This window comes from Etheostoma spectabile, chromosome 20 (genome assembly GCF_008692095.1).
Source record: "Etheostoma spectabile isolate EspeVRDwgs_2016 chromosome 20, UIUC_Espe_1.0, whole genome shotgun sequence".
In the NCBI taxonomy this organism is placed as follows: Eukaryota; Metazoa; Chordata; class Actinopteri; order Perciformes; family Percidae; genus Etheostoma; species Etheostoma spectabile.
In genome coordinates this window covers 16,430,101-16,439,282 of record NC_045752.1, presented here as the reverse complement: position 1 = coordinate 16,439,282, position 9,182 = coordinate 16,430,101, and the positions used below count along the sequence as shown (strand labels likewise).

Below are 9,182 nucleotides of genomic sequence, written 5' to 3'. Positions count from 1 at the left end.
CCCCCCCCCCCCCCTTAAAAAAAAAAAAAACAACCTTTTCCTCCCCTCAATCCCATCTCATCACTAGGCATGTGGAACAGAAAACGAAAACAAGCAGCACTGCTCTGGGCTTTAAAAGGATTGAGCAGAAAGTTAATGTTTTGATTAAATTCCAGCCGTTTTAAAAATAGTTGTGGGGATAAACGGTGGGCCGGGCAGAGTGAGGGGACCGTGCCAGGCAGGGCCCGTAAACCCTCCAAGAAAGACACGACGGCAGGAATCCTGCGGAGGCGCACAAATAGCAGAGCTAATGTCTCCACGGGGAATAACGAGAGTATGTCTTACTCTTGCTTTTGACAGATTTCTGTCTCATGCTCCTGTGCCCTGTGTATTTTTGGCACCCACGCTTTATTATAAAGTATACTGAGGAATGTGCCAGGAAACATATGTAGCAAAGGCATGACTGCATGTACATAAGGTCCTGCTGTATGTTAACTGTAAACATGGCTTTATGAAGGATCATAATGTTTCACTAAAAAAAATAAAAAAAATAAAAAAAACGGGTTTACGTTTCTTGCTGCAAACCAAATTGTTAGAGGTGAGAATCTCTTGGCACCACATGATTCAATTCAGAGGCCAACGATTTGATTCTAAACCCATTATCGATGCAACAATTTTTTCTTCATGTACATTTCCACAAGGAATTTTTAAAATATACAGTACATACATTAAACATGAGTTTAATACTCCGTTTGCTAATCACATCCTAGACAAAGCTTAGATTTTGACGTATATTTGTCACTCACAAGTTTTAATGAAATGTTTTGTCTGCTGGGTTTTTTATTTTGTAGTCATTCCATGCTTAAGTCTCAAACATGCTTGTGAAAGTCACCTTCTCTCTCAGTAGTCTTCCACGTCAGAGGCTCAGTCATGTTTAAAGGTGGAGAATTGGCTTCTTAGAACGTGAAACATTGTAAGATGAAATACGATGAAGTAGAACAACATATACACAAAATTTCTATTTTTCCTTTTGGGCATTTTTGTGTGTTTTTTCTGCACTCTTGTTTTCTGATTTGCACTTGACTGGAGACAGTAACTTTTAAATAAAAATCACCACGTTTAAAAAAAGAAAAAAAAGAAAAGAAGAATCGATCATTTTTCCCATCCCAACAAATTGTTGTTCAACCTTTATGTCCATGTTCTACTGAACAATCACAGCGGAGATGTGTAAATAAAAAAGGTGGTTTGACACAAACAAATTTATCATAAATTTGACCAAAACAAAGTTAAATAATGTTTGGAAACTGCAAAAGAAACACGTACAAGTTATGATTTACAATGATAATACGGGAATAGTATATGAAGATACATTTCCAGGTGTGATATAAGACCATAAAATCGTCAAGAAACCCCAATTTAAAAAAAAAAATGTGTAGCCAAAGTTGGCAAGAAGCAAAAATAAAACACAACTGGATAACTGGATCATTAAGCATTGAACACTTTGTGTTGTTCACTTGTATCACCGTATCTCAATTATCATTTCTTACCCTTGAACTGTTCATAATTATTAAGCCACAACCTTAGGAAACATGACATCATGACTTTGCGTAAACATACACGCAGACTTTCTTAAGCCATGTAGCGTGTTATCTGTACCCATTTGGAGCTATCCGCGTGTATGTCTATGCTGTATACAGCGGACGTAAACATAAACCCCACTTGCCGTGTTATTGCGAGAAGAAAGCGACTGTTGAGTTTGGAAAACGTGACACGTGGGTTGGGTTTAGCAAAAGAAGAACTGGGTTGGATTTAGTAGAAACACAAGTTCAGGAAACGTGACAAGTGGGACACAATCCCCGGTCTCTTGGGTGAAAGTCCTGTGTGTCACCTTTTCATACTACTCGCTACGGCGCAAAATGACATGCTATTGCAAGGTAATGTAAGTCAATGGAGGCCAAACTGCGTTGTTAAACACGCTAAAAATCAAGTATGAATCTTCATAACACGCCAATAATGGCATATGAATTGGCGTGTCATACTTGCGCCATTTTATGAGATCAGTAGACCGAGAGGGTTGGTAACCACTGGATTAATCTACTGACTATTTTTCCAGTTGATCGTTAGGTCTACAAAATGTCAGCAACTAGCACAGACTGGCCATCAAAAGTTGATGGCCAGCCCATGATGATATCTTAAAAATGTCTTCTTGTGTCCAAACAACAGTACAAACCCAAAGAAATTCTGTTTACTATCATATAAGAGTGAAAAAAAACAGGGCAACAAAATTATTATTATTATGTTGTGTTTTTGTCGCAGACCTCCTTATCTAAAGGCCGACTTACGGTTGAGCGTAGAATCAACGGCGGACCCCTACGGACCCCTCTGCGTCTAGAGACACTGTTTTTTCTTCAACAAATAGCCCAAAATGATTGTCTTGATAATGTCATGCATAAAACTTTTTCTGACCTGGACTCGGTCATGACTCAGACTCAAACCTTTTTGGACTCTGTCTTGTCTTGTCCTCAAACCTCTTTGGACTCGGTCATGACTTGGTCCTGGTCTTGGACTTGACCAAGGTGGTCTTGACAACAGCCCTGGTCTACTCACAGCCCTAAAACGACCTTAAAGCAGTAAAGAAACTTAGTTCCTCTGTCACTGAATAGCTTTAGTAACTTGCAATAAACGCCAGTAACATTAGACTGTTGATATTAAGCTGAGTATCAGTTTCAACTCTTAATTTGTGTATAAATATTTTTAGAATCGCCACAAACTATTTGAATTATAACCGTCAGCTTCAACACTAAAGCACGACTGGACTAGACTGCTCTACCACACACAAACAAACGCTGTTGTTTGGGTTTGTTGAGGGAAATGAAAGCTGTATGAACACACCGGCAACCCATAGCTCTAATGTGTTGTGCTGTTCTGTCGTTGCTGCGGGTTGCACAAAATGCAGTTTGTGTGTTGCTAAGATCAAGTGACGCGTTATGCGTGTACTTGTGAAAATGAACCCAAATGTGTCACCAGGAGTACCCTAGTCTGTGCATATGCATGTGTGCGTGCGTGAGAGAGAGTGTGTGTATGTGTGGAGGTTGGAGGTTGCGTTTCACCAGCAGGTTGTGATGGAATGATGGAGCGCTGTGGCCAGATGGATGGTTTATGTATTGTGCGTGGGAGACTCCTGTTCTCTTCTCACTCACACCCTCAAACTAAAAATACATTAAGACTCAGGTATCAAACGTTTTAACTCACAACAGGGTGAAGATTTTTGCACAAGCCAACAATGGAATTTAACAAGATTTGTGAATACAGCAACTGTCAATTGCAAGTGTGCTTTGCATAACTCTGTTCACGTCCCAGTCATCGGTGTGGAAAGGGAAAGTTCCTCAAAAGTCAAATCTTCCGTCAGAGCTGTAACATCCAAAAATTGTGCACAAAGACTAGAAAGGGGGCCGCCGTTTTATTTATCTGTATGTATCAGAAGCTGCATTGTGCACAGCCACATTATCTCAACCAAGGTCTTCATGTCTAGACAAGGAGATCCTCCAGATTAAGACAAATCTTAGGGTGTATACATTTCCTTTCACATGAGCAACATATACCGTCGCAAACACCTCAAGACACCACATTCCAGCTTTGCTTCTAGTCCAAATGTCAGATTACAAGAATGGATGAGATTCACAGCAGTTTATTTAAAGGTTCATCATACAACCAGAACTGAGTTGTAGCATAGTCATAATAGTAGCAATAACGTTTCTGGACATATCGCATACCCATTCAATTCTTCCTCATTTTTTGAATTCCTTCTCACATTCATGTAAGGTGGATCTTGAACCAGTTCATGTCTTGATTTATTTGTCCAAGGTATTATATAATGCGCTGTTAAGTATGTGTATATTTATTTGTGTGCGTCTCTGTGGGAGTGAGTATGGGTGTGTGTAAATGCTGGATTTTTGCTCAGTTTGTAATGCATGTTTTACAACAGGTTTAAAGCAAAAATAACACGGCTCAAGAGTCAGTCATTGTAATTTTTGTTCCAAATTCTTTACTTTTCAAGTCATTGTACCTGCCAGTAAGACGTTAGTTTAAGGTAAACTGTAAACAGCTGTCTGATGTATCACAGCAGCTGGAACATCGACAACAATGCAGCCCATTCAGTTGAAGTGCAGCCAGTGTCCCAGAGTTTTGTCTTTAAAATGTGATTTTCCACTAAGTATGGGAATTGATAAGCTTTTCTTGATACCAGTGCCATTACCAATTCAGCTTATCGGTCTGATTATTTGATTCCCTTATTAATTACTGACCAGTTCTCTGTGTAGAAAACAGTCGGCCCACACAGGTTTTCAACAACTGTTTTTATTATCTCTGAGTTTGGCTGTACCCTGAGGGATAGCCGTAGCTATAGCAACAGCCTGTCATTATCTAGAACGGATGAAATCAGAGAATATTTGTATGGCATTGGTTTTCATTTAGGTTTTCTTAGTCAAAGAAAATAAATCTGCTAAGCCCACCTGCGTTTGTTGCAAGTTTCCAGCAGCATAGACACATGAGTTAGACATCTTTGTTTTGCAATGCGCCATGTGCCACTAAAAAAAAGGTGTCTGCAGCGATAAAAGGAATTTATAAGCTCATAGGCTTACGATTACTATGGATCGCACAATTTGGAACCGATTCTCAACTGGAACCATTACCATCTATACCAATTCAAATGTACTTACATCAAAATGTTACATACATACATACAGTGTTAGGTTACTAACTTTGTATGATATTGCTAATAAATAAACAATATGCCACATAGCACCCTGTAAAACCACACAGAGTCACTTTTAATTTATTTAATTAATTAAGTTATATCTCGTTTAATCTGTACTGTCGTCACAGTGATTCCATATGAACAAACAATATTCATATAACCCTACATAAGTCACTCCTGCCCTTTGTACAATATAATCAAACAATATTTAGTTACCTTCAGACAGAGGCTGGTAGGAGGTTTCCACCATTTCTAGTCTTTGTGAAAAGCTAAGCTAACCGGCTGCTGGCTGTAGCTACATATTTACGTACAGACTGTGGTATCAAGCCTATCAACTCTTGGTGAGAAAGCAAATAAGCGTATTTTCAAACTGGAAAACTATTCCTATGAGAGAGGAAAAAAATTTGAAACTCAAATGACATTGTAAAGACAAAATATGAAAGTTAAATAGGAGTATTTGTAGATCAAACTGAAGCCCTGACACAAAACGTATCAAAAAGGTATCTAGAGAAACCTCTAGTGGACCATCTATGGCTTTAATACACAGGGAAAACCCTGATTAAGTTACTTAGTTCTGACCACTAAAAGAAGACCAGATGACACATAGCTGAAGTGAAGTGTAACATTTTAAAAACCGCTGAGGGCTTGCACACCCGGAAGACGCCATCCCGGGTCTTCTTCACTGAAGTGAAGCGAAAACCAAAAAAAGACTGCAGAGGCTCGGCAGTCTCATCAGAGGAGGTGTGGAGCAGAGAGACTGGCTTGTTTTGCAGGAAAAAAAAATTGGCTGGGGCCACCGTCCCCAGTGCCTTATAAGGCAGTGTTTCTATCCAGCTAGCACATTGAAGCCAGGACTGCTGCTGCTAGCCTAAGAGCAACTAAACTGCCCTCCAGAGACGGAGCAGACACTCAGGTTGACTATCAGGATAAAGACAATGTACAAGACACACAGGGGTTATCCCCACCTCCCTAAAGGGTTTATTAAAGGAAGAACTTTCAGTGTGGGAGGGGGGATGTCGGACAAGAAGATAAGAGAAATGGAAAAGACCAGAGAAGGTCAAGAAAAGGGAGACAGGGGATGTTAGATGAGAAAATTATTGATAAACATTAGGTTGGAAGTGAAAGGACAACATAGGAAGAAAGGAACAAACTGAGAATATGGGAATGGAAACAGATGAGAAACAAACAAGGGAAAGCAAAACTATATGCAAAACAAGCATTATATTATTAAATGTGTTGGTCACCTAATGCTGAGCAAGGAGAGGATCACACTGAATGAACAAAGAGACAGCCGGGGACTGTCCCCCCCCAAGACATGATCTGGAATACACCAGACAATCTTGTAGCTATCCATATCTCATAACGTTCACACTTAAGTGCTGTGCATTGTGCTGTGGCAGTACCAGGTCTGCAGCTGTGTCCCAAGGCATTGGATTGGAGCTACACTTAAAATACCTGCAGTGTGTTTAACAAGCTTGTGGGTGGGGGGGGGGGGGGGGGGGGGGGGGGGGGGGGGGGGGGGGGGGGGGCTGAGAGAGAAGCAGAGTCAGAGAGAATGAGATAAGGCTGAAAAGTGAACGGGGAAAGTGCAGTCATTCGCAGGGACTTTGAGCCCCATATATAGCTGCTAACTATTTACTCAATGAGGTCATTTCCTTTAGGACGACCAAAAGGCAATTTATGTGACTTGCAATCAAGTGTCCATGTTTTTTCTTTATCTCGAGAAATGTCCTTTCTTTTGCTTGCCCTCAACAATCCCTCCCTGCGCTTGGAGCTGCCAAGTAAGTCCAGCACTTCATCAGCAACAGTGTGCTGCCAAATAATGATCAGTGCACTTAGCACAGGGAGAAGGTTGCTGAGATGTGAGGTTATATTTGATTGAATGCTGATAGAGGCAATATAGTGATTAACAGTTTATATGACCAGTGTATGGCACCATTAAAGCATCATTCATGGGATTTTTGCTGATTTTACTCTGAGTACTTTCTGGAAGGTGTGAGTTAAGTGTTGATTACAAATGGCAAGATTGTTTACAGAGGACTCTCTCTTGCCTAATTGTAATGCCAGGGTACAATACTGTATATCCCAGCTCATAAAAAAAGGTCAGCCTTCTTTACAGGAAGGTCAGTGAGTTTACTTGACATATGCTGCAGATTCCTCACTGTCAGCTTTCTGTATCCTCAGGGTAGTCTGCCCTCTGTTCCCCGGCAAGTCCTAAATACATCTGACTAAGTTCAGAAAAGTACAAACCTGATTTACCAAGCTGCTTTTACAAAGCTGTTATTTTGGGGACTATAATAGTCAACAAAGCAGCTTCTTCTGATGTTTTTTTTTTGGCTATAGCTATGACACAATAGCAGGGGATGTGTGATTCATTGTTTACTGAATATACGCCTGTGAGCAATTATTAAGGCACTTCAATGATGCATGTTTTTATTCAACCTGAAAAAGGACATTTCTGAGCACTTCTGTGTGTTTGCACGAGTGTGTGTTGGAATCCCACCGTGAGCAGCAAAACTTCTTTATCCCTGAGACCGCTCCAGGGCTGCTAAAAATGGAAAACTGCAGCCTGTTCTCTCCTACGCATGCTTCCCACTCAACTTTTGTCTCAAACACTCAACACCTCTATCTTGCACGTTTGCCTGCAGGAAGTAGACACCACCAGTGTTCAAGCAAGTATTCTGCTAAATGTTTTAAGGGAATAGGGCGGGAATAGACCAGGAGTGTCTTAAGTAGTGTGGAGGGGGAACAGGGGAGGGCATGTACATGGGGCCCCAAGCTAGATGGGGCCCATTAAAAGGGGCGAGATGATGCTTTTTAAGATAGAACCGAGTGTGTTTGTCCTCTGTCAGATCCAGTTAGGGGGCCCAGAAATCCAAACATCACCACTAAAACGGATGTAACTTTACAGCTAAAGTGAATCCAGTGACACGGTGCTGGCTCTGAATTACAGTTAGAGGTGAGGGTTTGAGAATAATCTTTTCAGGTTCAGACATTGACCTAACATTTGTGACTCCAGCTTTCCCCGGTCCGAGCATTCAAGGCACTTTCCCTCAACTTCCGATTTGTTAGTTCCTGTGGACCATAACCATCACCAGAATTTATTTCGGGGGAAACAGAAGACGCTCTTTTCTATTTCAGCCTAACGTCATGATATACACTGGTTTAATGGGAGTATTTTTCCACTGCATTGTGCTACTTTAGGTCATCACAAAACTTGCCAAAAACAACTCTCAAGGGGTACACCACTTGTACTTCATCAGACCCAGTTAGTATGACAATATAAGTCTCAGTATGATTCCCATGCTGTGTGTAGATGGTAATCAATTTGCACTCCTGTAATACACAACTTTAACGTAACATGTAGAGATGGAATTTAAGGACAATTTACTGAGCTGGAGAGTTCAGGGCATGCAGTGTAGGGCTGCACGATACCAGGAAAATATGCAATATACGATGAAGTTGTATATCGCGATAACGATATTACTTGAGATAAATAAATTTAAAGTGTACTCAGTTGTGCATTTCTGCTGCTTTTAGTATTCTGCTTGATTCTACAAATCACTTGTTGAATTTAAAACAAATAAAAGGAAATCATTTCCAACATTCTTCTAATCGAACAAATCAAACGTTGAATTGAATAAAAAAAATGCAGCAGCACTTTAAAAACAAAAAACAATGACAGTTACACTTTAATGGGCAGTTTTCTGTAGATATGTTCTTTCAACTAACGCAAAACAATCCCTGAGCGTCTATTGCGATATGTTGCAGCCTTTTGCGGTGTGTATATTGCGCAAGTTGATATTGCGATGACGATAAAAAAAACAATACAATATATTGTGCAGCCTTAATGCAGTGGCAGGTAAAGGGTTACGTTTCATATATACAGTATTTATGCATATGAAAAGGAAATTGGATTGAGCATCTTATAAATTAGGGCTGCAAAAATAATCCCAATCGTATTGAAATCGCAACATGGACAGCTGCGATATTAAAATCGCAGGGGGGCGCAATATTTGTTAATGGCAAAATATGTGTCAAACCATTCTGAATTAACTCCCGGCCTACAAATTGTATCCCACAGACTAAAGAAAAAAAATATGTATTTGGTACAGATCTTTGCAAAACATCACACTATAATCATTTTAATGTCATTCAACATTAAAAATAAGAATTTCAATGAAATTGCCCCAAAACGATCATGCCCTCCAATATCGTAAATCATATCGCAATCGCAATATCAGTCAAAGATAATCGCAATTAGATATTTTCCTCATATCGTGCAGCCCTATTATCAATGTATCATTCCAAAGATATCTAGTCCTGTAATTTGGTTACTTTGGATTATTATTAAACAGTTCATATTTGGCTGGGAATCAAGCTGTAGCCTAATTGGACCATACTGGTTTCCTGAAGACCCTCTGACCAGATTCCTGAGTTTTGTCTA

General features: G+C 40.1%; 1 protein-coding gene across 3 annotated transcripts in view; it reads right to left on the bottom strand.

Annotated features, from left to right (window-relative positions):
- The window catches only part of rock2a (rho-associated, coiled-coil containing protein kinase 2a), a 40,488-nt gene that overhangs the window by 29,835 nt on the left and 1,471 nt on the right, over positions 1–9,182 (bottom strand). The window lies entirely within an intron of this gene.